The sequence below is a fragment of the Stegodyphus dumicola genome, chromosome 5 (assembly GCF_044657685.1).
Source record: "Stegodyphus dumicola isolate Sdum_Otavi_A_Nest chromosome 5, ASM4465768v1".
In the NCBI taxonomy this organism is placed as follows: domain Eukaryota; kingdom Metazoa; phylum Arthropoda; class Arachnida; order Araneae; family Eresidae; genus Stegodyphus; species Stegodyphus dumicola.
In genome coordinates this window covers 163446843-163473140 of record NC_140772.1, presented here as the reverse complement: position 1 = coordinate 163473140, position 26298 = coordinate 163446843, and the positions used below count along the sequence as shown (strand labels likewise).

Below are 26298 nucleotides of genomic sequence, written 5' to 3'. Positions count from 1 at the left end.
AGTCCCGACTCCCACAGAAATTCCAAAAATACACTATGATCCCCATAAATACATCCGTGAACAAAAGACTCGTTAACAACTGCAACATCGTACCTTTTCATACTAAATTTACTCTGCACATAATCTAAAATACGCAGCTGAAACCTTCCCACCACGTCTGTCTTTCATCGCCACCAAAAGATTTTTCAACGTCGACATGGTTGCCATACAACACGCAGTCGCGCCAAAAACCAGCGCAAAACACATATCGCCACATTTGGTGAAATTAGAGCGTTTATCAGAGTTGTACCTATTTATATAACAGCCAGACACACTATCCAGAAAATTCATACTATGGTTCAGAAATAAATAAAATCACAAATCCCTACTTCTATCATGCACAGCCACTAAAAATAATCTCCCAGACCCTTTTTTCACACCTCCAAATACCCACTGTCCCTCAACAGGATGGCCACGATGGTATTTCCTTTTGCCGAACTTCAATTCAACAACTTCCACCATTTTATCTTTTTCCCCTATCTTCTCAGACACAGAGCATGACGCGAACCAGCGAGCTCCAGCGAAAGATTTTTCAACGTCAACAGGGTTACCATACAACACGCAATCGCGCCAAAAACCAGCGCAGAACACATTTTGCCTCATTTGGTGAAGTTAGGGCGTATATCAGAGTTGTACCTAGAACTCTTAGTTTTCAGAGACTCAATTAATGTAGTATTATTGTAATGAAATTTATATGCATCGCGTTTCAAATTGTATCTATAGTTGAAAGTTTTAAACAATCACGGCAAACAAAATCACTCTGAGCTATACTAAAATCATTTGCACAACGAACCATATCACTCACAACACAACCAGAATTATCACACTGAATTATCGCTCACGATTACTCCTTCCTAATTTTGATTCGATTTAGAATCAAAAATACCTTCTGAGGAAACAGAAGTACTTGGCCCTGAAAGTGGCAGTTTTTCTTGATTTTGTGCAAAGATATAATAATCGAAGCAAAATAAAAAAAGAGAACTGTATCTGCAATCACACGCTACAATACATAATCTTTCAGGGCAAAGAGCGCTGGCGCTGCGATCACGAAAGCTGGAGGCAGTGTCTAAACATAGCTCCGAAATTTTTTAAATAACTGTTTCAGTAAATATTTTCAACTCTCTAAAAAAGTTTAATGCACCTTTCCTATGCAATGTCTCATTCATCAAATTGAAAAAGGAAACTTCGCTTCATCGAAACTTCAGGTGTTTTGTTAGCTGTTTACTATCAACACGAGAAATCCAAAAGAGGCCCTGACAAGGAATATTCAGATAAGTAACATTCTGTTCTCTATACAATATATGTTTCTCTATCACTAGAGTGTAATTAAATTTTTTTTATTTATTATTTTTCATAAGATTCTAGCATTATACAATAGTTAGTAATAGTAGCAAGTCATGTGGTTCTTTTCTTCGTAACTATTCCGTAGAGACGCCACATTCCTTATCAGTAGTCTGTTCTTATCAGCAATTCACACCCTTCGGAGGCCCCCTCTTCGTGCTTAGGAATTTCTTGAGAGGGAAAAAATGGGGATCTCTTGACCAATGATGAGTATAGATTGTGATTTTTGTAACTAAGATCCCCGACTTTTTTTTTTTTTTTTTTTTTTTTTTCAGGTCTCAAACTTAGAATTATGAGCCAATAAAAATACAGTGTGACGGAATTTGTTAAAGTTGTACTATAATAAATTACAATGGTTAATTAATAAATTAATTTTATATTTAACTAATATTTAAGAAAAATAAACTGTGTAATTTATTTTTGCTGAAATGCTCTCATGGATTTATGATTTTGTCAATTACTGTTTTTATGAAATATACATGAATTTTTTGGGAACGGTAATATTTAATGTTACTTTAGTTAAAATATTATGTACATCTCTGTGATGATATATGTCTTTTCTTGTTAGGTCTCAAGATAACGGCATACACATTACCATGTAGGAATTCATTCATTCATTCATTTATTATTTTTTTTAACTTAGCTAAAGTTTGCTTCTTAAAGACACGCATTTTTGCAGATGAACTCCTTAACTACGCTCATGGACCCAATCGTATTTTAGGGTATTTTCTACTTCTTTTCCTTTTCTTTCTATAGGCCCTTTTTTTCCCCTCTATTATTTTTGGGCCATTTCATTTAAATTTTATTTTGTCCCATCTTTTCTTTCTGGCCTTTTGAACTCGTACAAAATGTACGAAGTTCCTATGCTTGATTTTTCGCCCATCGGGGCAGAAAGACTTAGCGGGTGCAAAACAAGACATCTGTCTACTTTGTCTGTCTGTTTGTCTGTCAGGGCAAAGAGCAGAGTAAATAATAGTAAATACGAGGCGCCTTCAGGGAAATGACGACATGCGCAATAATCTGCGCAGATGTTCAGGGAGGAACCAGGAGGAAACTAAGGGCTAGACGCTTGTTTGTAAATGGCCCTTGAAGCAAGGAAGTTAGAATATAAGGAGGGAAGCTTCAACTCAAAAGGTGAAGCTTGGCGGCCATGTTACTGTTATCGCTGTGACTTGTGCAAGGAAGTCCGTAATTACAATATTTTTTCTTCTTTTCTTTTTGAAGCATGTCAGCTTCTGTTGTATATGAATGCACAAACAGATTTTCGAAAAAGATTCCTGAGATTACTTTTCCCGCGTAAGTATTGATTTTCTTTTTTTTTATGTAATTTGATAAGTTAGGTAAAAAATATCACAATGTCATGTTGTTTTCTTTCCAGATGTGAAAAAAAGGACTTAATAATAATCAAAATATGTTAAATACATTTTAATGTTTCTGTTTATAGCTGGCATCTTTGTTCCTTAACATACAATGATGTATGCTAGAATTTAAACTGTATAATTTGAACGTTTTAGGTAATTCGTTTGATAATTTTCATGAAAAGTAAGACACCAATTGTTACTATTTTTATGAATTGTAAAGGTATTAAACAAAGTAATGCTTTTCTTTATGTATTAATTATTATTAATTTTTAAGTTTTGTGAACTGTTAGGAATATAATTTGTGCATTTGATCAAGATAAACTAACTTTTCTGTTGTTAAAAAAAAAATGTTTTTTGCATAAATTTACAAATTTGTGGGAAGTATAGCGATAAAAGTAAGTAAAATATTTACACAACTGAACATGTGGGAAAGATGTATCCAAAAATATAGGTATAGGTATATTTCTGTAATTCAGCTTAATTCAAGGCAATTTCTTTGAGATTCATAAATATGAAACGCGCATAAACTGAAATCACTGAATTCACATAAATCTGTTTTATTTTATTAATATTTATTTTCTTGTTGTTATAAGGTTGTTGGTTGTGAAAAGAATCTATTTAAACTTTCATTTAAAAAAATGCAACTTGTGACTATTTTTTTAGAAAATTATCTGCTATTAATTTCAGGTTAAAATTATTTTAAATGATTCTTTAATAAATTACAATATTGGGAATAAATCAGAAATATCACTTCTTAAAGGAAAAATTGGAAAGTACACCCAACAGGTTGCTAATAAAACCTAAACAAATTCTTGAAATATGCAGAAACATTATTTTTAAAGGTTTTAATGTTATGCACATGCATTTAGATTTCGAAGTATTTCTTAATGATGTTCTGTACGTAGTAAATTACGGATATCATCTTTATAACTTTAAAACAAAAAACTAACAATAGCGAAGCATTTCATTATAAATTTTACATATTTTTAGTGGAAAATACATGCACGGAACAGCTTAAAAACACGTACGTTTCACTGCCGTAATGCAATATTTTGAAGTTACAAATATGGACGCTGCTTGTTCGGTGAAGTTTCATTCCCTGATAGTGGAGGAAACTGCGAACCCTCCCTCCTTCTATTCTAACCTCCTTGCCTTGAAGGGGTCAGACTCACACTTCCGTCTGGTTTTCCGACATCCAATTCGATCGATTGTCCTAAGTCGGACGAGACGTGTAGACGGGCCTTTAGATCGAAACAAAGATTGTTTTTCAGACATATTTTCTAACATGATTGTTGGCAACAATTGAATTTACATTTAGCAACGAGTGGGATTTAAGTGCGGTTTAAATAAAATCTGGTGAAATTTGTGATTGTATAAGCTGTTTTGAAAAAAAGAAAAACAAAAATGTTCATTATAGTTTAAATTTGGATTTTTCTACATGAATACGTTTCACTTGTAAGGAAGAAAGAGAAGTAACTGTATTGAGTTAAGAATTATATCCCTGACATATGAATTTATTTTTGCGTAGTCCTCTATAGTTCTTTATTTGATAATGTTTTAAGAAACTCCCGCAATTGTTTTGTCATATCCTTAACTGTTGTCAGATGAGGAATGTATTTAAATTACAAAACTGTATCCTAAATCTTAAACGTGTGACTACATTGTGGTAACTTATTGCAACACTGTTTATGCTGAGACTAACTAATATTATGACAGTATTTATTTTCTTTTCGTCTTTGATGATTTGAAAATTGTTTCACTTAAATGCAATGCAAAATTAACCGTAATTCATCCCATCTTCCCTGTATAATTTTTTGTTATATAACTTGTATTGCAAAAAATAAAAAAGTAAAAACTTAATATTTATTGCTTAATTCATACTATCAATATTTAAATGCTTTTTTTTAAAGTACCGTGAGTTAAATTATAAGAGGTTTTCTTTTTTAAATAAATTGCCGGACATAAATTGGGGAAAGTGCAGGATTGCCCACTGCTCTGCGCGTTTTTATGAATTGCACATACTCGGTATCTATGTGCACATCGATCTATTTTCACTTAAAAAAACATCCCAGAATTGCACAAAAATGGCATTGTGCATTGCCTTGACTTTATACACGTTCACATCGACCTATTTTCACTTAAAAAGTCAAAGAAAATTGACAAAAATCCAATTCTTCTTACTCTTGTAAAAATTGCCAAACAAATAAGTGGGCGATTCTGCACTTTAGCCCATAAATTTTCCAAACGAATCGAAATCAATCTAATCGAAAGCTAGCTATTTTTTTAACTAACTTTGGGTTGGATCCTAGCAGAGCCCACACCCTTGGCGCTGGCTTTTAGGTTATCAACAGTCATCTCTTGTCTTATAAACTAGTGTCTTTCACGTACCCTTAGAGAAAAAATCATGTAAGTTGTTTCCCATGAAGGATGCTGTGTTTAGAAGAAGAATCTTTCTGCCAACAAGTTCTGAAGTTTCTCTGCAATTGTGTCCCAATTCTGTTTGCAGAAACCAGAGCACAGCTTAAGCTTTTTTCTGTGGCGTTGTCATTTTCTTTAGTTGGTGTAAATTTACCCTGATAATGTTATCTATAGACTTACTTGTGATCTAGAAAGAAACTTTATCTCTCTAATTTTGGTCCTGATTTGAACCTATGAATTCATGCAATTACACATCCCTATAGTTCTAATATGAGGTAAGAAAAGTATTTTTAGACCAGGGTAATTTTGATCTCCTTAGCAAAGGAAACAAAGAGTTTACCTCATGCTACTGAAAAATGTGTTTTTTTGAAATGAAATGAAAAATGTGATATAATATTAAAAGCATCAGTTTTAACTATCAAATTTTAGCTTTTTAAAAAATATTTTAAATGTTGTGCTTTCTTAACACAAACATAACTTTAAGAAAAACATGCAATTTATCCCTCCTGCCATCAAAGCTCTGATACCTACCAAATTCGTTAAAGTTACATCGACAGAAATGGCCGCATGTTTTTCAGCTCAGTATTTAGGGTTACCGAGGTTATCATACTTTTACATTTATCGCTCCAAAATGTCGCCAAACAAATTTCTCGCAAAAAGGACTAATACTAAAGCTGTGCCGCTATCAGTTTATTTGTAGCTTCAGTAGTTTCTGATTTATTAATAACTTGAATGCATCAAAGACTTTGTGTATACCTTGTGTGTGTGTATATATATATATATAAATATGTACAAAACAATACTTTTGAAAGTAAAATGTAAACATGTCTTGTATTTTCACGCATTAAACTGCAGAAAAATTATCATTAAAGACATAAAGTAAGAAATTTAGAACTAATAGTTCACAGACTAAAAACTGAAATTCATAATTAATAAGTTTCAAATAATCTGATAAATGCAACAAAGAATTAAAAAAATGTTAAAACCAAAACTTTTCAAATAAAAGACAGATTTCAATTAATTTCAATGTTCCTTCCTCCCTGACGCAGTAGCACTGGAGTTAATTGGATTCCTCTTCTGTTTTTGTTCATTTTTCTTTAAATTTCATTAATTTTTTAATGAGGTTTTCTTTCTTTGAAAAGTTTTGGTTTTAACATTTTTTTAAATTCTTTGTTGCATTTGTAAAATTATTTGAAATTTATTAATTATGAATTTCAATTTTTAGTCTTTGTGAAATATTAGTTCTAAATTTCTTTCTTTATGTTTATATATATACTTACTTATGTTTATATACATATACTTATATGGAGAGAGATTGATTTAGATATCTTTTGACTCTTCGCAGAGAAGTCATCGTGAAGTTGAAATAGGTTTAAATTTATAGTTCCTTTCAAAATTTTAGTAATATCAAGATTTAATATAATGGTACATTTCTATAGCAATTTTGAATTAGCTGCAACTAAATTGGAATGTGTATATATGGAAATGGATATTTTAGATCATTTTGATTAGCATTTTCATTAGATTAGCAAATGTATTTTAATAATTAAAATGCATGATAATGTAAAAATGAAATGTGTAATTACGTTTTGATATTCATCAAATGTAATTTAAAGTTGGCAGCTGTTGCTCACAGCATTAGGTATCTTAGTTGCAGAAATCTCTGAAATGAGTGTTTTGTAGGAATGAAAATACTAGTATTTAAATTTTATGTTCAGAAAGAAGCTTTGGCCATTTTCTGAATTAATCAAAAATCAAGTTAGGTAAACTGGATGTTCTTTTCATTGGATTTTTGTTCTGAGTTACTGTAGATATAATGTCTTCAGTTAAAATACTGTTGAGTTATTAGGAGAAATATGGTATAGTATTGCCGATGGAACAGTTACCATTAATGTACATAAAACTGATCTTAGTATCTTCTGAGGATTTCCAGAAATTCACTGAATAAATGATAAATTATATTAAGCCATATGAAATACCATCTTAAGCCAAAAGAAGAGCTTAATTGTAAAAGTGTGAATAAGTGAGGTTGTTCAGTTAAATGTCTTATTAATAAAAAACTGGAAATTGCATATTAAAATTATAAATCGTAAATGTAAAATGTCATTTTAATATTAAGTTTGTTATTATAATTCATTTGTCTCAGGTTTTTGGATATGTCATGAAGACCTGCATTTAAAGAGCCTTTATTGGCTAAATTTGTACATTTACTTACTTTAGGCTCTATTTTCATAAACTTACATTTATATTATTAAAGAAAGTAGGAAAGCAGAATATCGTAAATTGTAAGCTAATATATACCAAGTGACAAAAAATCTCGTGACTGGATAAAGCCAGCCATGGCGATCAGAGGATTAAACTTAAAAATATCGTACATTTAGGGCATAATCCAAATTTTTATTTTTTAAATTTTATTTTCATTTTTATTTGTTTTATTTTATTTACTTACTCATTTATTTATTTATTTCAAAAAACTGGGGAAAACAAACAAATAGCTAATAACTTGTATTCTTAAAAAACTAAACCAGCTTATCAAGAATTAACCAGGTTTACAAATCAAGCCGGAGTTCTTATGATTGTTTTGTGACACTGGGTGGTCCACTACAGGTGGTACATTTTTAAGGGCAATGTTTTTGTACAAAACATTATTTTATAGGGGTTAGTCAGATGGATTGTTGAGGCAGATGAAGAATAATTAGATTCTAAACTGCCATATGGAATTAAATGAAACATATTTTTTCTCACAGTAAAGTATTAAAAGAAATTACCATGTTATTTTAATAGCTAAGTACTCTTGTTATATCTTTTTTTACTTCAATCGCAACTTTTCAATGCAAATTACGATATTGACTAAATTATGATCATGGTGTCAATAAGGAAGAATTCCTTGTTAAGAAAGAAATATTTGAGATTTTTGTTTCCGTTATTACTAGGAAAATCAGAACAGGAGCATGAAAGGGTAGTCTTTGGAAATTTTGCATTTTATTCTAAAATGCAGCCTCCAGAACAAAGTCCCAGATGTTGTAATATTAGTGCAAACTTTCCTCTTAATTGCTGTAAGTGTTGCTGGTTGTGAGAACTGTTTTCTAAATAAAAATCATTTAAGAAGTATATAAGAATTATAAATGTACATTTTACATTTAAGAAATTGTCCTTTGCTGTCTATGTAATAACAACTAGAACAATCAAGTAGGCCTCTACAATGCCATTGGTGGTTTTGGCAAACAGAGAAACAAGCAAAATAATATATACTGGTTATCATAACCTCAGGTTTAAGGAAAAATCACAATTACTGAAAAAGTTATATGTAGAATTTAATGAAATTTACCCACAATATACAACACATAGTAAGGTATCAAATAACATAAAAAGAAATTACCAGACAAATATATTAGTATAGAAATTGGCACATGTATAAAATGAACAAATCAAAGGTGTCACTTTGCTATAGGAAAAGTACCCTCAATATGGAATATGATCGCCTCTAGAAGCAATACAGCACATACAGCGATGTGTGATGCTTTCAATTATGCGGTCTATCAGTTCTATAGGAAGCGAGAGCCATTGCTCTTTCAAAGCAGTTGCAAGCACGCTAAGAGTTTGAGGGGGTGGATTGAGAGCAGCTAGATGTGTCAATAAAGCATCCCAAACATGCTCGATAGGATTCAAGTCCGGGAAACGAGCTGGCCACTCCATGCGCATAATTGTTTCCTGTTGAAGATAATCATCTACGATGCGAGCCCTGTATGGTCTTGCATTGTCGTCCTGTAACAGGAAAGCATCACCTATCGCCCCAGCATATGGGCACACATAAACATCAAGGATGTCATCTCTATAAATCTGAGCATTCACGGTTTCCCTTGGAAAGACATGGAGGTCTGTGCTTCCACCCAAAGAGATGCCACCCCAAACACACACACTGCCCCTTCTGTATGCATCTCTTTCACGCATGTTTGACGGATGATAACGGGTTCTAGGTTCTCTCCATATCAAATAGTGCCTGCTGTCGCTTTCTAGACTAAACCTGGACTCATCCGTAAAGAGAACCGACTTCCATTGATCAGGCATCCAGTGGACATCGTGTCGTGCTACTGAAAACGTTCCCTCTTATGGCATAACGTGAGCAGCACAAAAATGGCTGGTCGCCTCACATACAGACCACCTTCGTGAAGCCTTCTACGCACAGTTGACGTTGAGACGAACCTTCTGGTGGCTGCAGCAAGGGAGGCTTTAAGAACAGTCGGAGTAGCAGTTCTATTCCTGCATGCACATAATGTCAAATATCGGTCATTGGCCGCTCGTCGTAGCAGTTGCCCGTCCTTGGCTGAATCTTCTAGATCCCGAATCTGTGATTTGAAATTGCCTCCAAAGTCTATGAACCACAGAAGGACTCAAATTTAGCCATCTGGCCTCTTCTGTTTTACTTTGTCCTGCCTTTAGTCTCCCAATGGCTCTCCATCACAGTTCTGCAGGCAAATGATACCTGGAGGTCATTGTTACGAATTGGCTATGTCAGATTTCTGATGTCACTGTCACAGTGAAATATGTGGGCTTGCTCTCAAACATAGACTTTTATGCTCCTTGCAGATGACTTATTCCGAAAGCAGCGTCACTAATTTGCATATCGCAGTTTTACTCAGTTACTCTTACTTGGCAATATATTCAAATTTTACATGGTTTGGCTTATTTTTTAAGGAGTTATCGCTATTTTTGTGATTTTTCCTTAATTTATGATAACCAGTGTAATTTTAAAATGATGAAATTAAAGATTTTTTCTCAAAAATGAATGTAGAGTTTGAATTAATTTCTCTATACAGTCAAAAGTCGTTAATTCGGACACCCATAATCCGGAATGATCTATAATCTGGACCTCAAAGCTAAAATCTTTCTGCGTATGCGCTGCGTTGATGCATGCTCATAGGCGTTTTACGTGTCCGCGCAAGACATTTATGACTGCGTCTGCGCAAGTGCAGAATACGTTTTCGCGTCGGATGGCATAAGCTAAAATTATCTAATTATCTATTTCAGTTAATGTTGATGATTGCGTTGTTCCTTAATCTTCAAATTGGATCCGGCTTATTATTTTTTGCAGACTGTAAGAGCAATTTTATAAAAGTAAGCTTGAACTTTCGATTATGTCAAATAGAATTTCCGACGCTGGAGCTCCCAAAAGATCTAGAAAACGAAAGTATGATTCGATGTCCATCAAACAAAAAATGAATTGCTACAAAAAATGGATAAAGGTATATCCTTTGTTTATCTAACCGTTCCGAAATCTGTTTATCAATTTCACGCTGCTCTGCGTGTGGGGGGGGGACGTCGTGACGCGCAATGAACTGGAAGTTGATCTGTCACCACTATCGTTATCTTCAGAGCAGATGTTTTTATTTTATTCGGCTCATAATTCCTTATTAAATGTAGTAGTTAATCTTGATGTACTCCGTCTTTGATATGATTTAAATCAAATTCCTCGTCATTATAAATATCACGAATACAAATCAAATAATTTTCTGGTTGCAATTTTCTAATTTCGGCTATGCGTAAGGTACGCATGCGCGCGTTGAAAGAAATGTTTAATAAATTAAACAAATAAATATTAAGCTTCTTTTTTTGTAAATTTTGATACCCTTTAGATCATAATTGCTCATTATTTTATAAATTACGGTTTCATATTTTTAATTTTATAATTTCTGCATGCCATCTTGCCAGATTTAAACTGATGATCTATAATCCGAAAAAATCGATAATCCGGAATCGCCGAAGTCCCGACGAGTCTGGATTAAAGACTTTTGACTGTATATTCTTTTGATATTTTTTTAATTGTTTGTATATCAAAAGAGGTGGCAAATTCAAGAACCTGGGGGTAAATTGAGAGATTGGCCCAGGCAGCAAAAGCTCTAGCTATGCCACAGTGATAGACATCATGCATGTTTATAATTGGCACTAAATCACAGTGTTCAGTGAAAGTTTTGGCTGATCTTTAGAATATGGTAACTGGTAGTTTGGCGACATTTTGGAGGCGATAAAGGTTACTACCTGGGACTTTGGTAATAATGTGAGCAGTACTCAGTTCTGATTACGCATTATTTTGTGTGACGGAAATGAGAGGTCATGGGATATGTCATGTGATATTAATGGACGAATTACGGTTCTTTAATTGGAAAAGGGGGGAAATCATGAAAAAATCTGGAAATTTTGTATTTGACTTTATTCTGTGTTGTGTGAAACAGTGTTCGTTAATTTTTGGATCCCATGGCCCTAACTAAAGTGAATTCGAAATGGGTATTTAGTGGGATTGAAAGGGGTAGTAATAAGTGTTTCTTTAAGGTTGTGCGAGATAGAAGTAAAGATGTTTTATTAAGTTATTTATTTTACCTGGTACCTTGCTGTGAACTATAAGTATGATTTTAAAGATCCTGAAACAGAAATAAGAAAAGTTTATCGGACACGTAATCAAGATTCTGAAGAAGATTAAGTAAATTAGTATTTTTAATTATTTGAGGATATTATTTTTATGCATTGTTCTAAATGTAAGGAAGTAAAGTAATTTGAGTAAACGTGCATGGAAATAATTTAAATATTTGACACTAAGTATTTGTAACCATTTGTAATGTTTGTGGTATAAATTAGTTAGTGACGTTTGTAATATAATAGATAATGTAGAGGTAAACGTTTTTGGATATTTTATTTATTTTATATGGGGAATGTTCATATTTGGAAAGGGTATATACTTTTTCGCGATCAGGTAATTTCATATATGTTCTTTTTACTGGGTTTAAAGATTCAAAAAATTGTCATGTATTTTCGCGAAATTTTTCTAATTTATGAGAAAAAAGCAGTGTACATGGATATAGTGAAGAGTGTGCGCAATGCCATTTTTGTGCAATTCTGGGATGTTTTTTTAAGTAAAAGTAAGTCGACGTGTACATGGTTTAGTGATATTTTAATTAAATGATAGTTATTTTGTGAATTTTATGTTTGTAGGAATTTGGTATACGTTTAAGTTGAAGTAAACGTGCATAGAAATAATTTAAATATTTGACACTAAGTATTTGCAATGTTTGCGGTATGAATTCGTTGGTGACGTTTATAATATAATAGATAATTGAGAGGTAAAAGTTTTTGGATATTTTATTTATTTTATACGTGGAAATGTTCATATTTGGAAAGGGTATATACTTTTTCGCGATCAGGTAATTTCATATATGTTCTTTTTACCGGGTTTAAAGATTCAAAAAATTGTCATGTATTTTTGTGAAATTTTTCTAATTTATGAGAAAAAAGTAGTGTACATGGATATAGCGAACAGTGTGCGCAATGCCATTTTTGTGCAATTCTGGGATGTTTTTTTAAGTAAAAATAAGTCGACGTGTACATGGTTTATGTGTATGTGTTATTTTGAAAAACGCATAAGGAGTATGGTATTGTGCACTTTTTCCCAATTTTGCAGTGAATATTTGTCATGATTAAGCAGTTTTGTTAGATAAAATTTCTAGCATAAGTGTAATTCGGCTAGTAGATTGTTGGAAGAAGTGTTCAGTAGATAAAAAGAAAAGAAACATGTCTTTACTTCGTGAAGACAAAATGGCGGTGGGAAAAAGAAAATAGAGGGTTGCTGTAGGAGACTTGGTCGCCAAAAAATCGCCAAGTTACCATAATGTAAAGATCAACCAAAGTTTTAGTTTGATCTGAGCAGTAGTCCTATACATTAACACACATTTAAGCTTTACGTGTTAGCTTTTACAAAATCTTTAATTTTCGTAATTATTTGTTTAAAAATTTTTTTCTAAAGTTTTCAAACATTCTAATTATTTGAACTTTCCGGTTAGTTGAATGCCAGACAGTTGGGCGTTTGCTGCATCATATTCAAAAAAAAAAAAAAAAATGGTTGATCTTTACATTACGGTAACTTGGTGATTTTTTGGCGAAAATTTGGCGACCAACTCCCCTACAGCAACCCTCTATTTTTTTTTTCCTCGCCGCCATTTTGTCTTCACGAAGTAAAGACATGTTTCTTTTCTTCTTATCTACTGAACACTTCTTCCAACAATCTACTAGCCGAATTACACTTATGCTAGAAACTTTATCAAACAAAACTGCTTAATCATGACAAATATTCACTGCAAAATTCGGAAAAAGTGCACAATACCATACACCTTACGCGTTTTTCAAAATAACACATACACATAAACCATGTACACGCCGACTTATTTTTACTTAAAAAAAATCCCAGAATTGCACAAAAATGGCATTGCGCACACTCTTCACTATATCCATGTACACTGCTTTTTTCTCATAAATTAGAAAAATTTCGCGAAAATACATGACAATTTTCTCAATCTTTAAACCCGGTAAAAAGAACATATATGAAATTACCTGATCGCGAAAAAGTATTTACCCTTTACAAATATGAACATTTCCACATATAAAATAAATAAAATATCCAAAAACTTTTACCTCTAAATCATCTATTACATTATACACGTCACCAACGAATTCATACATGAAGCATTACAAATATTTAGTATCAAATATTTAAATTATTTCCATGCACGTTTATTTCAACTTAAACGTAAACCAAATTCCTACAAGCATAAAATTCACAAAATAACTATCATTTCATTAAAATATCACTGAACCATGTACACGTCGACTTATTTTTACTTAAAAAAACATCCCAGAATTGCACAAAAATGGCATTGCGCACACTCTTCACTATATCCATGTACACTGCTTTTATCTCATAAATTAAAAAAATTTCACGAAAATACATGACAATTTTCTCAATCTTTAAACTCGGTAAAAAGAACATATATGAAATTACATGATCGCGAAAAAGTATTTACCCTTTACAAATATGAACATTTCCACATATAAAATAAATAAAATATCGAAAAACTTTTACCTCTAAATCATCTATTACATTATACACGTCACCAACGAATTCATACATGAAGCATTACAAATATTTATTATCAAATATTTAAATTATTTCCATGCACATTTATTTCAACTTAAACATACACCAAATTCCTACAAGTATAAAATTCACAAAATAACTATCATTTCATTAAAATATAGTTAAATTCAAAAACACCACTTAAAATATACATGAGCACATACATTCAATTAATAAAAATTACCTTACAATCCTAATTACTTTAAACTAAATCATTGCTAATAACAATTTTCCCAATAATACCAAATTCCTTTCCACCTTACATTTCCAACAATGCATAAAAATAATTAAAAATACTAACTTACCTAATCTCCTTCAGAATCTTCACTACGTGGCGGATACACTTTTCTTCATTCTCTTTCAGAATCTTTAAAATCATACTTATCTTTCAAAGCAAGATACCAGGTAAAATAAATAACATAATAAAACATGTTTATTTCTCTCTCACACAACCTTAAAAAACATTTCTTACTATCCTTTTCAATACCACTAAATACCCATTTCGAATTCACTTTACTTACGGCCATGGGATCCAAAAATTCACAAACACTATTTCACACAACACAGAATAAAGCCAAATACAAAATTTCCAGATTTTTTCCCGATTTCCCCCCTTTTCCGATTAAAGAACCGTAATTCGTCCATTAATATCACATGACATATCCCATGATCTCTCATTTTCCCCACACAAAATAATGCGTAATCGGAACTCAGTACTGCTCACATTATTACCAAAGTCCCAGGTAGTAACCTTTATCGCCTCCAAAATGTCGCCAAACTACCAGTTACCGTAATGTAAAGATCAACCAAAAGAATATATGAAAATGCTTGTTTGAAGGTGTGTGGGTAAGGGCACTGATATGTACTTGAAATCCTTTTAGTCGTATGAAAGGAAACTACACGTATTTGAGTTTTTCAAAATGCTGTGAATGTCCCTAAGACCAGTGCTTCAGATGTTTTGTGCTTTGAAGAGTCACCAGAGCTGTAACACTTTTAAGTTTACTATTGTTATGTTTGTGTGTTTTCAATTTTGAGCAGAGTGTAAAAGTAATTTTATCTATGAATGTTATCCTTTGAATGTATTTTAATGTTTGTTTGTAATGCACAAGAGTAAATTCATTGTAATTAAGCTACAAGAACTACATGAAATTGTACATGCTTCAATGTGAAACTGGTATACCCAAATATTCAGTTTACTTTTGAAAAATACTTTATGTGGTCATAAATGCCATACAGACATATAATGGGGTGGTATTTTCCAAAAGGTAAAATCAGGTCATTTGATTATATGTTCTAAAAGAATGCCAGAAAAAAAAATTCTGTAAAATACTGATGGTGATTTATATGTTTGCAACAATCATGTTGGCAAGAGTCATCAACTTTTAATGACCTAATCAAAACAAACAATAGTTTAAATTTATAATATATTTTGAACAAGCATGTTTGTATATAAATTTGATTTTAATTTTTAATTATAACTTGGAATTTACTTTCTTCTTTAAAAGGGACTGTAAACAAAATCAACTAGATTCTTATAAGCAAGGTCAAAGGCAGAAATAATTCATGGACTTGATTTGTATAAATGAGAGCCTTCAGATGTGCCCATAAAAAGTAATCGTGGCTGAATAAGTTGAAGGATCATTGTGGCTTAATTTACCGTGGCCAGGCCATTTTGCCATCAAAATAGTGTCCATGTGATTGTAAACATCACTGTTGAAATGGGTTTGCATCTTATTGTGCTGAAGCCACAGTCAATTATGAATGGCATTTGGAAATCCTTGAAGCAATTCTGGTAAAACCTGTTCCAAAAAGTGCGTTAGCAATTGCCACTGAGTCGCACTATGGTAGGTATGGGCCAGACAGGAAGTTGTTCACTGCTTACATAATCACAAAGACCCATTCTTGGAATGCGTGAGAGCATTTTTTTCCCCTTCAAAAATTTGACTTCAAAAATTAGCTTTTTATTTGAGTGTTTCCGAAGAAAAGGAAGAGGTTGCATTTTCCTTTAATTAAAAAAATATTAAGATGTTTTCTGTCTGTTTAAATAAATATTTGTATCATTAGTGACTTTTCATTTGTGACATTTAAATTTTAAATAAAAAATTTACTACCCCAAATTATCCAGATTTTTTTAATCCATTTATTTTAATAATAAAAACAAAATAATAAGGAATTGGCATATACCTTTCTCACACAGTTAGTCTAATCAACTATTGTATTGTGATTCATTTGAAATTGAATTTGTTTTACAATATGCAGTACATGTTAATTTCTGATACTGCAAGTAAATGAATTGTGTAATGATAAGGAAAATAATGAACCTAATGAAACGAAGTTTGTGCTTGAAACATCTTTCCTTCCTAGTATGTATGAGGTTGCATAGCCATTTTAGCTTCTAGTCACTTTTCATTTTCGTTAGGTGGTCACTGAAATTTAATAATTGAATATATGTTCCTTTAAGAAATAGATTAACCATTTGTTCATCTCTTGACATATCCCAAATTGTGAAATCCTTTGCATTAGAGGAAGGTGTGGAACTGCACAAGTAATGGTTACATAGACAAATATCCTCATGAAAGAAGTCAAACCAAACTGGTGACACCTGGTGCAAAAGAGATATGCTAGAACAAGAAAAAGCAGCTAGTTATGATGTCTTTAATGGGAAAATGCCAAAACTTATTAAAATTGCTTCTTTGGAATTAATTAAATGTGTTTAATTATACTAGATAGTTTCAAGAATTTTATTATTTGATTTTAAAATGATATATAATTTTTTTACTTTTTCTTATTTCTTGAAAAGATCGATGGTATTTCATAATTCTGTTTTTAATCTTTAGGATAAAAGTGATTCTTTCATTCTGTGAAATTGGCTTGTAATCATATTACTCATGGGGAAAACCACGAAAACACCCATGCATGCAGCCCATTCACCTAGAGTTGAACCCAGGTTTACCAGTGTTTCAGCAAGTTTATTGTTTGGTCGTTGATTCATGATAAATAGTAATTATGAAACTAGATACAAAAACTTATTGATACATAGCATTTGAATAAAGACTATAAAATAAGGCACAAGCAAATTACAAAAGAATGAATAGTTTGATGTTAATAATGTTTGAAAGGCGTCATTAGGCCCGTCTTTTTCAACTGGGACTCTTAAAGGCCATTATATAGGCCACATTGTTTTAGTCAAATATTAATGAAAGGTGAGTTCATCTGATGTTATTAAGTTTCTAAATGAGACCTGATCAAGTAGCTTTTGGTTATTATGGTCGTTTACTCTAATTGAACATATACCTTTAAGTGCAAAAGCAATTAGTGAGGGATGTATCTAAGAGTAATGACATTCAAAATTAAATGAAATAGCAGTAATCCCATTAAAAAGAATAGCTTGGCTCATTTATTGTCAAAAGAATCTGACAATTTTGAGAATAGAATTTTAAAAATTCCAGTTGTACTTATTTCTATGTGTTTGCTACATCATTCTCAATTAATATCAAAATTATGTATAAACTTGTAAATGGAATGTATAAGGTTATAATTAGGCATGATGTGTACGTACATTAATTTGAAACTGAATTTGTTTTACAAAATCCAATACATGTTGATTCGTGACACCATAAGTAAAAGAATTGTAGTACAGTAGTAATGAAAGGAATGCATGATCCAGCAAACCTCATGAAACCCCTTTCCATTCCTATGAGACTGCATAGACATTTTGGCTTCTAGTCACATTTCAGTTTCATAACATTCAAATGTAATAATTGAATATTTGTTCCTTGAAGATATAGGTTAATCACTTGTTCATTTCTTGGCAAATCCCAAGCTGTAAAATCTTTTGCATTAGGGGAAGGAGTGAAACTGCACAAGCAATGGTTACATAGACAATTATCCTCACGAAAAGTCAAACCAAATTGGTAATACCTGATGCCAAAGAAATATACTAGAATAAAGAAAGCAGCTAGTTGTATGTCTTTAAAGGGAAAATGCCAAAATTTATAAAAAGCTTAATTTGGAATATATTTAAATCAACTTTTGTACATATGCTGTTGTTGTGACTTATCTCATTTGTCTGACAGTAACATCAGAATAAGTCTACAAAATTCTTCGTGACAAGGAGTGCAAGACTGCCATGGAAATTTGGTCCCTAAAAGGGGGCAAAAAATGCAGCCTTCATAGTAGCCCGTGTTTATGAAAAAAAGTGAAGAAAATTTGAGTTTGAATTACTTTTTGACTGACACTTAGATTTTGTACTTGGAGTTCTTGTGATGAACTGAATAAAGAGATATATTTTGTCTTCTAGTAGTGTGTACAGCGGGAAGCGGCAATTATACTCCCCGGCCATGTGTTTAGCTAAAATTCGAGAATAGGATTTTGGATGTTGATCTGAATTATTGAGCGAGTTTTTCTGAAATATATAAAGACTTTGACTTTTGGCTCAGGTTGTGGTAAGTGATGGTCGTTTTAGAGTGAGCTGCAAAGGCTAAGGAAAGGGAAGGAGCTGCATTTATGCTGCTGACTTTGTTCCTCATTAAGTTCAAGCTAAAACAGAGTTCAAGATGTTTAGAGTGATAGTAGTTGTACTCCCAGCTGGTAAAATATGTCTAGACTAAGAAAAAAGGATGGTTCTGTTTTAACCTTCTTGTGCTTCTTACCTCTTTTGTTGAGGGCTTCCATGGCCGCCATTAAGCCTTGTGGTTGCGGATTAGGAAAAAGAGGCTATCCCCTTGTGCTTTGAAGAAAGTTTTAATCACCAGGATGGTTATCTCGAGTGGCTTGCTGCCTTAAGGATTTCGCCATCTAATTGAGTGTTCCATGAGAATAATATCAGAACTGTATGCTTGTGTCAATGCTCAGTGTCGCATCGTCATTCTGTGTACTGTGTTCCTATCTTCTAGTTGAGTGTTTCACGTGAAGAGTGCCGGAATTGTGTGCTTGTGTTGAACGACACATATTGCATGATGCTTTGTCTCCCGCCGAGAGCATAGATTCTCATAGACTCCAACTACTACGGATTCTCCGTAGTTTCTACGGAAATTCATGAAAAACTACGAGCTACGAAAAGTATGGAAAAAACTACGGATTTTACAGAAACAAGAGCAAGAGAACCAGTACGCAAAACGGAATCAACTAATTCATCCAATGATTGGCTGAATACTCGTGTTATCATATATCACGTGTTGAGTGCGTTCTTAGTTTTGAAGAATTAGCCAATCGTAGATCAGTAACTCCAACCGTTAACGACTTATCAATAGTTCCACCCAATTGTCTGTCTCCCAGGTTCCTCGCTGATGCGTGTTTAGGCTGCATTCGGCTGCATTGTGTAGTTTACAGCGAGAGCTTAGCGTGTGTCTTGTGAACTGTGAATCAGGTGAAAGATTTTTAATCATAATGCTGCCTCGAACGAAGAAGCTAAAATTATCAAAGCAGAAGTTTAAAGATTCATATTTTCAGAATTTCCATGCATTAAAGCGTCCGAAATTTCTGTGAATCACGCACACTGCAGTGTATGCAACAAAGACTTCTCAGTTGCTCATGGCGGAAAAAATGACTGTAAACGGCATGTGTTTTCTCAAAAGCATATAGAACTTGGCACCGTAAAATCTAAAGAAATAACAAATTTCTTAATAAAAGATGATGAAACAGATCCTATAAAAGCCGAATGCTATTTTGTTCGTTTTTTAATTGAACATAATCTACCGCTTTCTGTTTCGGATCATTCCAAAGAGCTTTTCAAAGCAATGTTTCCGGATTCTGCCATAGCAAAAAAATTTAGCTGCGGTCATAACAAAAACTGCTGCTATTGTGAAAACGCTTGCAGAAAATACTGTTGCTGATATTATAAAATCAGTGTGCAGTACATCATTTTCTCTAAGTACTGATGGAAGTAATGATAACAATGATAACAAACTGTACCCATTGGTTATAACATACTACAGTAAAGAAAAGGGAGTGATAATTACTTCATTGATTTCTATTTTAGAATGCACGAATAATACAGGAGAAGGTATTTTTAATTGTATAAATGAAAACTTTAAAAACAAAGGTTTAGAATGGAAAAATTGCTTATCATTTTCTTCAGATAATGCTAGTAATATGATTGGAAAGTTTAAAGGTGTAGCATCATTTATCAAAATGCATCAACCAAGTATAATCACCCGAGGTTGTCCGTGCCACCTCTTGCATATAGCTGCAAAAAAAGCTACTGAAAAATTAATTGGCTCAGAAATTGAAATGTTGATAATAGTTATATATTTTTACTTGGAGAAAAGTTCGAAACGGAAGCATAGTTTCAAAGTTGCTCAACAAATTTTGGGACAGAATGCAAAATCTCATAAAATTTTGAAATATTGCAGTACGAGATGGTTGTCTCTTTTAGAATCTATAACAAGGATTTTGGAACAGTGGGATGCTGTAATAAATTTTTTTGGAGATAAACCAGATAACAGTGAGAATGAAGGAAAGAGATTGCAAAACATTAAAAAAATTTTACAGTCACCGACCACCAAATTGTACTTGTTATTTTTGAAAAATACTTTGCCTTTGTTTATAACAGTAAATATTAATTTGCAACAACAAGCTCCTTATATACATAAATTGAGAAGAGAACTTTTTGAACTTTTAATGAATTTATTTGTTAGATTCGTAAAACCATCAGTAATTTCTAAAGAAAATGAAGATGTTACTCTAACATCTATTCCATTTCAGAAGTATAGTAAACAAAAAGAAAATGAAAATTTAGTGATTGGTACGGAAACAAGACTTATTTAAAAAATGCCAAGTTGAATGAAAGTGAAGTGAAATCATTTTTCAATTCTGTGCGAGCTTTTTTTGTAACTGCATGTTCATATATAATTGATAAATTTCCACTGAGTGATCCATTTCTAAAACATGCTGAAGTTGCTGACATCAACTTGAGAACTGAAGTCTCATTTTCATCTGTTCTTTACTTGATGAATACTTTTCCATCCATTATTGATGAAAAATGTCTTAATCGAGTAGAAATTGAATTTTCCATGTATCAAGTAGATGATTTGAAAGAAATTGTAGATTTGCGTATTGATATAGCATAGGGAGAAATTGCCAAATTAAAAAATATGAATGGGTGTATTAAATACAAAGTATTGCCTTCTGTAATGCTTGCTGTCTTAATAATACCTCATTCAAATGCAGCTTGCGAAAGAATTTTTTGTATTGTTAAAAAAAATCAGACGGAATTTCGACCAAATTTAGGTCTTAAAACTCTTGAAGCAGTTTTGATTGAAAAAATAAATATGCAGGCAAATGAAGAACTCTGTTATAAAAAAACATTCTCAAAATCAGAACTTAAGCTTGCTAAGCATGCTACATATAAATCTTTGCATTCATAAATTATGCGTATTTTGTTTAATACTTATATGTATCATTCTTGGTTATTTAAATTTTATTTCCCTGTAGAAATCATATCCAGAATAAAGATATGATTTATAGCTTCTGATTTTTTCTATGATTAGTAGTGATTTGAAGTACTTTTTATTAGTGAATGCTTGAGGAGTTAAAAGAAAATTTCTAAGTAAATGTGTATATAATTTACAAGGTATATTTTTAATTATTCAGTTTTATATATATATGGATTTTAAATGTAATAAAATTGATTACAATTAATTATTAATTTAAAATTAATGAATGGTTAATTACAACATACGCTACGCGCACATTTTCAAAGTTGTAAAAATGTCGTTCGCGCGTCGACTACTGACAAGGTTTGTTGAAGGTTGGAGTCTATGGATGCTAGAAAATATGGCTTGTTCTCTGATGGGGCCCGTGCATCCTTCGATCAAAAGCTAAGATTTCTTTTCCTTCTTTATATTCTTCCCCAGTTATGATAGAGACATATATTAATTAAGAATCCTACTCTAAGGTCATTTATTGAAGGTATTTGCTTAATTGTATTTTAAAATTTAAATTCTTATGACGAATTCGTTTGTCCTTGGTCCTACGGAGCCTCAATTCTAGGCTGTATCCTCAATAATTAATAGTTTAAAATGTGAACTTTTCCAAATTAATTATTTTGTTAAATTTCTCTGAATTAATTGTTGGTTCTGCTATAAACACATGTTTAACACCTGAAGGTGTAACTGGAAAGAACTGTAATAGCTTATCTTCCCCCTTATGGTTTGTCTGAACTATGTTAATTGTAACACATTTGTTAAATTTACTAGAATTATGTGAATAGAAATTATTTATTGGTTAGACAATAGCTATGTAAACTTATGATTATGATGATTATTTGAGATTTCCATCTTGTTGACCTGAGAGTAATTAATAAACCAAGAATTAATATGAAATTTATGTCATGTTTGTTTCAGTGAAGTACATTTTTTTGGCTTTTCCGATCCTTACACAGCACGGTCCCGGAAACTCGGTGAGACATTACTCACAATGTGATGTCTATAAATGGATACGATCACAATTAGATAGTTTAAGGTTGATTAAGTTAACTAACTATTCACGGCTTCACCAGATAATATTGTGAACACAAAAAACTCAGATATTACATTGGTGCCGTTTGTTAGCTACGGCTTCACCTGTCAGTTCTGTGTTGGTATTTCATTTAGATACCTACCGGAAACTGAACATTGGTATGGTAGTCGGAGTCACTAATCACTATCCCGGTTAGGCGGCTTTGTACGTTTTACTTACCTGAAGAAAAATATCTGAACATTGTTACATATAAAATAAATTGAATTATAACTTCATCGCAGGGATAACAGCGTTTATTAGGAGAATGGAAAAAGTAAGCATTCACAATACAGCAGCGATCAGCATTACTACAGCTCTATAACTGAAGTTGGCAGATCAGAGAGCTCTATAACTGAAGTTGGCAGATTGCCCAAAAGCATAGATGGTGTCATTTAATGCTCTGAAAGGCGAATACAAGCTAATAATGAAAAGGGAATCACATTAATCATTGAATCTCCTGACATTCGGAGGTATAAAATATACGACAAACACTTCCTGCTGATGGTGTTTTTTTTAATAATGTATTTTTATCAGCTTTTTTTTTTTTTTTTCCCCCCCCCCCCCCCAATATAATATGCGCTGAGAACGAAAATTTCTGCTAAACATCTTGAATATATTTTTAGTAATCAGTATGAAGTCTGTTAAATCAGACATGTTACTACTAATGTTCAAGAATTAGGATTGATGGTGACATGCTAAGATAATATATTTCCCCAATAAATATCATTTAAACTGTAGAGCAAGTGTAATTTTATTGTCTGTTTTATATTTTTGTTATGAATAAATAGTACGTATTGTACCTAGCCACTGCCTTTGTTTTTGCTTAGCAGTTTTGTCAGCAGCACATTTTTAGGAGGGAAGCAGAGGTGTGTGAGCCAGAAATCTGAAAGGTCAGATAGTCAAATAAGAGAAAGAAAGGTCAGATTGGGTGAGTGGTTGATAGATTTGCAGTGCATCACATTTTTATATTAATTCTTTGTTGGATAGCTGATTATTTCTCCCAAACATGATTTTAAAGGTCTGGAACCATTTTTAAGAATGAGAAGAGGTAATTGTCTTGTTGGTCAAAGTTGCCTGACAACAACTGCTAATTTTTATTGCTGTCAGGAAGAAATAGTTACAGTACTGTTGAACAATTGGTTCGGGAGATTTCAATACTCACTAATAAGCAAACGTACTGCTTACTGAAGGCTTCATGAACATGGTCTTTGTGCACGAAAAGCAGTACAGTTGGTCATACGTTTTTGGGTTTTACAGAGAAGGGAATTTAAAATGATATCATCATCATCAGTGGAGCCAAGATGACTGGATTGACAACTTGTTCTTGAATGAATCTACTTTCTGTTTAAATAGTGTTTCTAGAAGTACATTCATATTTGGAGAACGTGGAACACAGCCTTCATTACATATCTATGAAAAGTCAGTTGCAATGGTGGAAATATATGTTTGGAGAATGAATAAAAACATAGCAGTGGCAAGTGCCATATCTGTCACAAATATTTTTCTGGGATATATAGATGAGATTCTTCCTTACCAAATGAGATTGTTCAGTAGTGCTGTGTACCGAGGTTATTTGTTCATTGATTCTGATTTTGTTGAACTTCTGCAGTGGCTGAATACTGTAATATCTTGTTATTTAATAAATAAATATAATTATTGTTGAAGTGGCGATGCCATATTTGTATTAAACCATTACTCAGCAACGTGAGATATTGTTTTAAAAGATTAGATTCTGAAGATTTTACCAGCTAGGAGGAGTATAAAAATTTTGCCACTTAAGAATTGTATAAAATTTGTCTATCACAGTGAACTAGAAATAAAATTTATGTTCTACTAAGAAGATTGTCTGTTTTGTAAATTAGTGCAAAATACATTACAGTCTTAATTAATTGGAGGTTCCACCGAGATCCTGGAAATTAGAAGAGCAATTATCAATTTCGATGGTGCTGGTCTCCTAATCCCAGAAATTTGCTGAATTTTTTAGAACAAGTTTGCTAATACAATTGACGAGTTTGTTTATTTCAAGGAGAAATGGATGTAAGAAGTCTGCCGTTTTAAAGCCAGATTTGAAGCAGATCATTCAAAGGTTATCTTCTGTGCTTCTATAACTTGTGTCCGAGCAAAAATCTGTCAAAACAGGATACTGCTGATCTCTGAAGATAAGATTAACTTTTGGTTTTCTTAAAAAAGCTTTTATTGAATTTTAATACTTTATTTCAGAATTATAGTTTATCGTGCAAGATTTTGTTTAAAATACTTGACCCCAAAATTATTCAGCTTAAATTTATAATTGATATTTGTGGTAAAGAAGTGTTTTGAAATTATTATTTATGCTTTACTTTTATTTGTATTGAACTTTTATGTTGATAAATGATATGTGTAAGCATCTCGGCATTTATAAAAAAAAGAACTGCTAGCTGAGTTTTTGAATTTGTTGCCAAGCAGGTGCGTGAAAATAAGTAATAACGTCAAACTGACGTAGTGTGATTTAATTATACTGCAGACTTGGCAAAAGTTTTTTTTTTTTAGTTTTCGCCATCCAGGCATGTGGTAGATAGTAACGTCATCCCGACGTATTACAGATTGTATATTCTAAAAGTTGAATTGCCAAACTGGCAAAAATTGTTTTTGTTCTCGCCAACGAGGTGTGGAGATAGATAGTAAAATCGTCAAACTGACGTGGGTAATTGCCTAACTGGCAAAGGTGTTTATATAGTTATAGCTAAGGAGGCTTGTGAATAGTGAACTAAAACGTCAACCCGACGTAGTATTATAGTATTTTGTGCCAACCTGGCAAAGTTGTTTAAATAATTCTCTCCAATTGGTTAGTGTGAATTTCATATTTGAAAAATTAAGTCTTGCCAGAAATTATACATTTTTAGTACAAGTACGATCTTTTAGATTCAATTTCAAAAGGAAGCCTAATAAAGGTAACTTGTGTCAACATGTCATTCTTAGCTAGGAGTAAAAAACAGAATTTAAAAGTACTAGCAGAAGAGTTAGGTTTAATCGTGAAACCTGAATTTAAGATTGCTCAGTTGCATAAACTGATTACTGAAAGTCCCGATTATGATGAGTTTACTCGAGAACTACTGGCTGCAATTAGAGAAGAAAAAGAAAGAGAAAAAGAACGCAAAAGAGAAGAATGCGAAAGGGAAGAAAGAGAAAAGGTACGCGAAAGAGAAGAAAGAGAAAGAAGAGAAGAACGCGAAAGGGAGGAAAGAGAAAAGGAATGCGAAAGAAAAGAAGAGCGTGAAAGAGAAGAGCGAATTGGAGCCTTTGAGCTACAGAAACTTCAATTGGAAGCAATGGCTGCAACAGCACAGCCGGTAGAAACTACGCAGTTACCTGAGCAGCCTTTAAAAATCAGGATTCACGATGTCATGCCACGTTTCAACCCTAAAGAAGATGAAATAAGTTTATTTTTGGTGTTATTTGAGCGTCAAGCTAAAATAATGAATATACCTGCTGAAAATCAAGTGACTCAACTTATTTCATTGCTGCCTCCTGACATTGTTCAGCTTATTGCTAGAGAACCAGAAGAGGACGCGAAAAAGTATGAATATGTAAAAACTTTACTGTTACAATGATTTAAATTGAGTGCGGAAAAATTTTGACAACTATTTAATAAATACCAAAAATCTACTGAAAGTACTTGGTATGATTTCTACTATGAATTAA

The 26298-nt window shown here is 32.5% G+C and overlaps 1 long non-coding RNA gene across 8 annotated transcripts in view; it reads left to right on the top strand.

Annotated features, from left to right (window-relative positions):
- Positions 1-4043: 4043 nt before the first annotated feature.
- The window catches only part of LOC118200538 (uncharacterized), a 75619-nt gene continuing 53364 nt past the window's right edge, over positions 4044-26298 (top strand). The window contains exon 1 of one of the 8 annotated variants that reach the window (XR_004760100.2): positions 4044-4196. This is a non-coding gene — a long non-coding RNA (uncharacterized LOC118200538). The other 7 variants (XR_015041323.1, XR_015041322.1, XR_015041320.1 and 4 more) reach the window with 7 other exon arrangements.